The 7,629-nt window shown below is 34.3% G+C and overlaps 1 long non-coding RNA gene across 1 annotated transcript in view; it reads right to left on the bottom strand.

The window, feature by feature from the left end:
* Positions 1-1,831: 1,831 nt before the first annotated feature.
* The window catches only part of LOC131382050 (uncharacterized), a 155,312-nt gene continuing 149,514 nt past the window's right edge, over positions 1,832-7,629 (bottom strand). The window contains exon 4 of the long non-coding RNA XR_009211201.1: positions 1,832-1,864. This is a non-coding gene — a long non-coding RNA (uncharacterized LOC131382050). The remainder of the gene's footprint in view (positions 1,865-7,629) is intronic.

The raw sequence follows: 7,629 nt of genomic DNA, 5'->3' as shown, positions 1-7,629 counted from the left end.
ATAAAGCCTACTTGTTCATGGTGGATTAGCTTTTTGATATGCTGCTCAATTTTGTTTGCTAGTATTTTGTTGAGAAGTTTTACATCAATGTTTACTGAGGATATTGGCCTGAAGTTTTATTTTTGTGTTGGGTTTCTGCCAAGTTTGGTATCAGGATGATGCTGGACTCATAGTATGAGCTGGAGAGAAGTTCCTCCTCCTCAGTTTTTGGAATAGTTTTAGTAGGCATGGTACTAGCTCTTCTTTGTACATCTGGTAGAATTCAACTGTGAATTCATCTGGTTCTGGTCATTTTTTGGTTGGTAGGCTATTTATTACTGATTCAATTTTGGAACTTGTTATTGGTTTGTGTAGGGATTCAATTTCTTCTTGTTTCAGCCTTAGGAGGGTGTAGTATCCAGGAATTTATTCATTTCTTCTAGAATTCTAGTTTGTGTGAATAGAGGTGTTCATAATAGTATTTGATGGTTATTTTTAATTCTGTGGGGCCAGTAGTAATATCCCTTTTGTCATTTCTGATTGTGTTTACTTGGATATTCTCTCGTTTCATTTTTATTAGTCTAGCTAGCTATCTTACTATTTTTTTTCCAAAAAACATATACTGACTTCGTTGATCTTTCTAATTTTTTGTGTGTCTCAGTCTCCTTCAGTTCATCTCTGACTTTGGTTATTTCTTGTCTTCTACTACCTTGGGGGTTGGTTTTCTCTTTCTTCTCTGGTTCTTTTAGTTGTGATGTCGTCAATTAGATCTTTCTAACTTTTTGATGTGGGTGTTTAGTGCTATAAATTATCCTCTTTACACTGCTTTAGTTGTGTGTCCCAGAGATTCTGGTATGTTGTATCCTTATCCTCATTAGTTTCAAAGAACTTCTTGATTTCTGCCTTAATTTCATTATTTACTTAAAAGTACTTCAGGAGCAGATTGTTTAATTTTCATGCACTGTATGGTTTTGAGTGATTTTCTTAGTCTTGAATTCTATGTTTATTGTGCTGTGGTCTGAAAAAATGGTTGGTATCATTTTAGTTCTTTTGCATTAATGAGGATTATTTCACATCTGATTGTGTGATTGATAAAATCTGAAGCTTTTTGAGCACTAACATGATGCTCAAAGGAAATGCTCATTGGAGCATTTTGGATTTTAGATTTTTGAATTAGGGATGTTGAACCAGTAAGTATAATGCAAATATTCCAAAATTCAAAAGAATCCAAAATCTTAAAACTTCTTGTTGCAAGCATTTAGAACAACAGAAACTTAACTTGTATCTGTGATACTGAAGTTAGATAATGAAGAACGTTGTAAACTATTTTAAATAATTATAAATATTATAGTACCTAATGGGGAGAAAGAAGAAGATTTTGAACACAAGAGTGACAGTCCGAGTTGCATTTTTAATAGTGTGGAGCGTGGACATAGGAGTAAGGGAAACTCAAGACATGAGAAACATTGAGAGGCTATTTCAAGAGTCTTAATATGGAATAATGGGGATGTAGACATTATCCATAGGAAGGAATATATTTACACAGGAATTGTAAGGCTATATTTGTTTTTAACCTCTTACTGAGTACTTTTCCTAACTCAGCTCCAGACATATGGGTCTCTCTACTTTTCCTCAATATGGGAGATATGTCCCTAATTCAGAGTCTTCATGTAGGCTGTAAATCCTGATACCCATGTGGCCTATACTCTCTTCTTTATTAAAGTATTGCTTAAATCTTATCTTCTCATTAAGTCTTACCTTATGTCTTCAATTAAAGTTGCACACCACCATTTCCTGCTATGGTAGTTTGCAGTACTTTTTCAAAACATTCTTTTTCGCAACTCTAAAAACACTCCTCTGTTAGCATGTGACTTCAAGTGCCTCACTGCAAGAGAAACAAATATTCTTGTGCCAGTGACACTGGATTTGGCCATGTGTCTTACTTTGGACAATGGACTGTAGAAAGACATAATGTGTATCACATTCTAGGCTAATCTTTGAATATTCCTCTGAAATATTCAGTTTTTATTTTTTTAAACTCTGCCATTAGTATAGCATTTAAGCCTGGATCCTAAAATAAAGACATGTAGAGAAGAACCATAGGAAACTAGAGCTGTTATGATCTAATCAGTTATGAGAGAGAAAACTTTATTCTTACATCCATTTGTTTTTCTAAAATATAAAGAGATGTACATCGACTGATATAGAAAATGGTAAGTAGAAGTAGGTTTCTTTCATAAAAGAAAAATCCTACAATACATGTGGTCTTGAGTAAGCTCCTGTTGAACACTCAAATGATGGAAAGCCATGTTATCCAGTGACAGAACATTGAGCAAAACTGTCGTGTAGTATTTAGTACAAAAAATGTAGTAAAACTGTCACTGTGATATGTCACGTAAGGAAGATAATAAGTTGATGATTACTGGGCTTCACATAGTTTCTATCAGCTACATCTGATTGGGTATTTAAAAAACAAAAACTCAGAAAACAATTAACTGGACAGCAAGCATGCTGAAAGGGAAAAGGGAATCCAAAAATTTCAGTAGCTACAGTATGGAAAGATGCAACTCTCATAACAAAAAGGTAAGAAAAAAAAATCAAGAAGTGCTTTGAGAAACAATGACAAGTTAAGACAACCTTAAAGCAAAAGCCAACTTGAGGGCATGCCAATTTTATTATTTGCTATAGCCTCTGAATAATTTCAGTTCATTCATGATAAATCCTTTCAATTGGCTAAATGGCTTGGTGAAAATAAACTAATAGTGAGGTTCTTTCACATTATCCTTATAAATTAAACATAATGAGAATGAAATTTATAGAACATATCTTTAAAATACTCTATATTTTTTTATGTGTCTATTGGCATGTAGAGAAAATTGCCATCAAATAGGTAAAAAGCCAAAAAAAATCTTTTTTCAGTGAATTGCACTGCCAAATGAACCATCAGCTAAAAATGAAAGACTGTTATTATCAAATTTTAAAATAACTCTTGGATTCCTAAGCTTCTACAGGCAAAAACAGGTTGAGACCTTTACTTATCCCAATAGAGGATATATTCTTCTTTTCAGATGTGCCAAGAAGGATACTCAACTTAAAGGGAAGAGCCAAGATTCAAAAAGAATGGATGGAGGTGCTCCTCCTATGGAGTAGAAGTTTTACTTTCACGAAAATGCTTTTCATCCAACATACAAGACTCTTGCAAATATCTGTATTTCTTGGTTTCAGAATTTTTACATACCAGTAATGGCAATGTTCCTCCTATTCTTTCCTTTTCTCAAAGGAAGTGTTTCTTGTCATAAATATGTGCTTGTTTCTCCATTATATCTTAAGGATGGAGACATAAGTTTCCATTTTATTCAAATATCTTTAGACTAAGAAAAATGATATATAAAACATATAGAAACTATATTAAAATTATGGACATTAAGTGAATATTAAAATTGATACTGTAGTAAGTGACACTTTTGAGGTATCTTTCTTAGTGTTGGGGTGAATGATGTTGAATAAATCAAAAAGGAAGGAAATTTAATATCCGTTACCAAGCCAGTAGATTCTAGTATATTACAGTATTAGGTAAGGCTATGTATGAGAGTGTTGCTCCCGTTATATACCCACCTCATCTGACTGTAGAATATTGTATTTATGTTTCTGCCTTTTCTTTAAAAATGGCATTCCTTATATCTGGATGCTGAAATTAACCAGACATGTGGAGCAGTGCCACAGCTGACCTACCACTGCTGCAGATCATATCAAGTGAGAGTGAGAAATATTTTTTTTGTGTTGTAAATCATTGAGTTTCTTACCACAGTAAGAACTAACACATCTGCCCAATTTCAAACTCATTTTTCAAAATTCCTTTTAATTTGATCTTTACTTTTTTATTAATGTGATTTTTCTCCTAGTACGTATTACTTTCAACATCCAATATAATTTATGCATTTATAATGGTTATTGTGAACTGTATGCCCATTTTATTAGAATATAAGCTATAAGAAGTCAGGGATTCTTCCACATTTTGTTTGGTAATGTATCTGGAGTACAAAAAGCAAAATATAGACTTGATAAGTATTTGTAGAATGAATGAATCATGCTGTCATAAAACTTGTGGCAAATAAATGCTAGGGAAAAAAATTTGGAATTAAGCTCATCCTGTAGAGGTAACCTATATTAAAAATTTGAAAATTCTAATACATAGCAACAGTTATCACGAAAGTTTGGTATTGGTGGAGGGATAGACAAATAGATCAATGAAACAGAATAAAGAAACCAAAAATAGATTTTTGCTTAACCGATTTTCGAAAACAGGTGCAAAGGTAATGAAATGGTAGAAGCATAGCCTTTTCAAGAAATGGTGCTAGAAGAAATGTACATCTAGAGGCAAAAAAGAAAAAAATGATATCTTTGACATAATATTCACAATTTATTTTTAAAAACTCAGAATGAATTGTGGATTTAAATGTAAAACATATCCTGAGACTTTGCTGAAGTTGCTTATCAGCTTAAGGAGATTTTGGGCTGAGATGATGGGGTTTTCTAAATATACAATCACGTCTTCTGCAAACAGAGACAATTTGACTTCCTCTTTTCCTATATGAATACCCTTTATTTATTTCTCTTGCCTGATTGCCCTGGCCAGAACTTCCAATATTATGTTGAATAGGAGTGGTGAGAGAGGGCATCCTTGTCTTGTGCCGATTTTCAAAGGGAATGTTTCCAGCTTTTGCCCATTCAGTATGATATTGGCTGTGGGTTTGTCATAAATAGCTCTTATTATTTTGAGATATGTTCCATCAATACCTAGTTTATTGAGAGTTTTTAGCACAAAGCAGTGTTGAATTTTATCGAAGGCCTTTTCTATTGAGATAATTATGTGGTTTTTGTCATTGGTTCTGTTTATGTGATGGATTACGTTTATTGATTTGCGTATGTTGAACCAGTTTTGCATCCCACGGATGATGTGCTGCTGGATTTGGTTTCCCAGTACTTTATTGAGGATTTTCTCATCGATGTTCATGAGGGATATTGGCCTTAAATTTTCTTTTTTAGTTGTGTCTCTGCCAGGTTTTGGTATCAGGATGATGCTGGCCTCATAAAATGAGTGATGAAGGAGTCCCTCTTTTTCTATTGTTTGGAATCGTTTCAGAAGGAATGGTACCAGTTCCTCCTTATACCTCTGGTAGAATACAGCTGTCAATCCATCCCATTCTTGGCTTTTTTTTGGTTGGTAGGCTATTCGTTACTGCCTCAATTTCAGAACTTATTTGTCTTTTCAGAGATTTGATTTCTTCCTGGTTTAGTCTTGGGAGGGTGTTTGTGTCCAGGAATTTATCCATTTTTTCTAGATTTTCTAGGTTATCTGCGTAGAGGTGTTTATGGTATTCTCTGATGGTACTTTGTATTTCTGTGGTATCAGTGTGATCTCCCCTTTATCATTTTTTATTGTGTCTATTTGATTCTTCTCTCTTTTCTTATTAGTCTGTCTAGCAGTGTATCTATTTTGTTAATCTTTTCAAAAAACCAGCTCCTGGATTCATTGAGTTTTGAAGGGTTTTTCATGTCTCTATCTCCTACAGTTCTGCTCTGATCTTAGTTATTTCTTGTCTTCTGCTAGCTTTTGAATTTGTTTGCTCTTACTTCTGTAGTTCCTTTAATTGTGATGTTAGTGTGTCCATTTTAGATCTTTCCCACTTTCTCCAGTGGGTATTTAGTGCTATCTTTAGCTGTGTCCCAGAGATTCTGGTATGTTGTGTCTTCGTCCTCATTGGTTTCAAAGAACATCTTTATTTCTGCCTTCATTTCATTATTTGCCCAGTTGTCATTCAGGAGCAGGTTGTTCAGTTTCCACGTAGCTGTGCGGTTTTGAGTGAGTTTCTTAATCCTGAATTCTAATTAGATTGCACTGTGGCCTGAGATACTATTTATTATGATTTCCGTTCTTTTGCATTTGCTGAGGAGTGTTTGTTTTACTTCCAATTATGTGGTCAATTCTAGAATAAGTGCTATGTGGTGCTGAGAAGAATGTTGATTTGGGGTGGAGAGTTCTGTAGATGTCTATTAGGTCCGTTTGGTCCAAAGCTGAGTTCAAGTCCTGAATATCCTTGTTAACTTTCTGTCTCAGTGATCTAATATTGACAGTGGGGTGTTAAAGTCTCCCACTATTATTTTGTGGGAGTCTAAGTCTCTTTGTAGGTCTATAAGAACTTAATTTATGAATTTTAGTGCACCTGTATTGGGTCATATATATTTAGGATAGTTATCTATCTCTTCTTGTTGCATTGATCCCTTTACCATTATATAATGCCCTTCTTTGTCTTTTTTGATCTTTGTTGGTTTAAAGTCAGTTTTATCAGAGACTAGGATTGCGCCCCTGCTTTTTTTTTTTTTTTTTTTTTTTGCTTTCTATTTGCTTAGTAAATCTCCATCCCTTTATTTTGAGCCTATGTGTGTCTTTGCATGTGAGATGGGTCAGCTCAATACAGCAACTGATGGGTCCTGGCTCTTTATCCACTTAGCCAGTCTGTGTCTTTTAATTGTGGCTTTTAGCCTGTTTACATTTAAGATTAATATTGTTATGTGTGAATTTGATCCTGTCATTATGATACCAGTAGGTTATTTTGCGGACTCTTAAAGGAGAACTACAAACCACTGCTCAAGGAAATAAGGGAGGAAACAAACAAAAAAATTTCCATGCTCATGGATAGGAAGAATCAATATTGTTAAAATGGCCATATTGCCCAAAGTAATTTATAGATTCAATGCTATCCCCATCAAGCTACCATTGACTTTCTTCACAAAATTAGAAAAAACTACTTTAAATTTCACATGGAACCAAAAAAGAGATTGTATAGCCAAGACGATCCTAAGCAAAAAGAACAAAGCTGGAGGCATCACGCTACCTGAATTCAAACTATACTACAAGGCTACAGTAACCAAAACACCATGGTACTGGTACCAAAACAGATACATAGACCAACGGAATAGAACAGAGCCCTCAGAAATAACACCACACATCTACAAAGATCTAATCTTCTACAAAACTGACAAAAACAAGCAAGTGGGAAAGGACTTCCTATTTAATAAATGGTACAAGGAAAACTAGCTAGCCACATGCAGAAAACTGAAACCGGACCCCTTCCTTACACCTTATACAAAAATTAACTCAAGATGAAATAAAGACTTAAATGTCAGACCTAAAACCATAAAAACCCTAGAAGAAATCCTAGGTAATACCATTTAGGACATAGGCATGGGCAAACACTTCATGACTAAAACACCAACAGCAATGGCGACAAAAGCCAAAATTGACAAATGGGATCTAATTAAACTAAAGAGCTTCTGCACAGCAAAAGAAACTATCATCAGAGTGAACAGGCAACCTACAGAATGGGAGAAAATTTTTGCCATCTAGCCATCTGACAAAGGGATAATATCCAGAATCTACAAGGAACTTCACCAAATTTACAAGAAAAAAATCAAACAATCCCATCAAAAAGTGGGCCAATGATATGAACAGACACTACTCAAAAGAAGACATTTATGCAGCCAACAAACATATGAAAAAAAGCTCATCATCACTGGTCATTAGAAAAATGCATATCAAAATCACAATAAGATACCATCTCACACCAGTTAGAATGGCAATCATTAAAA

The sequence above is a fragment of the Hylobates moloch genome, unplaced genomic scaffold, assembly GCF_009828535.3.
Source record: "Hylobates moloch isolate HMO894 unplaced genomic scaffold, HMol_V3 SCAFFOLD_19, whole genome shotgun sequence".
Taxonomy (NCBI): Eukaryota; Metazoa; Chordata; class Mammalia; order Primates; family Hylobatidae; genus Hylobates; species Hylobates moloch.
Note: the sequence above shows the minus strand (reverse complement) of the source record. Positions and strands in the feature narration are given on the sequence as shown.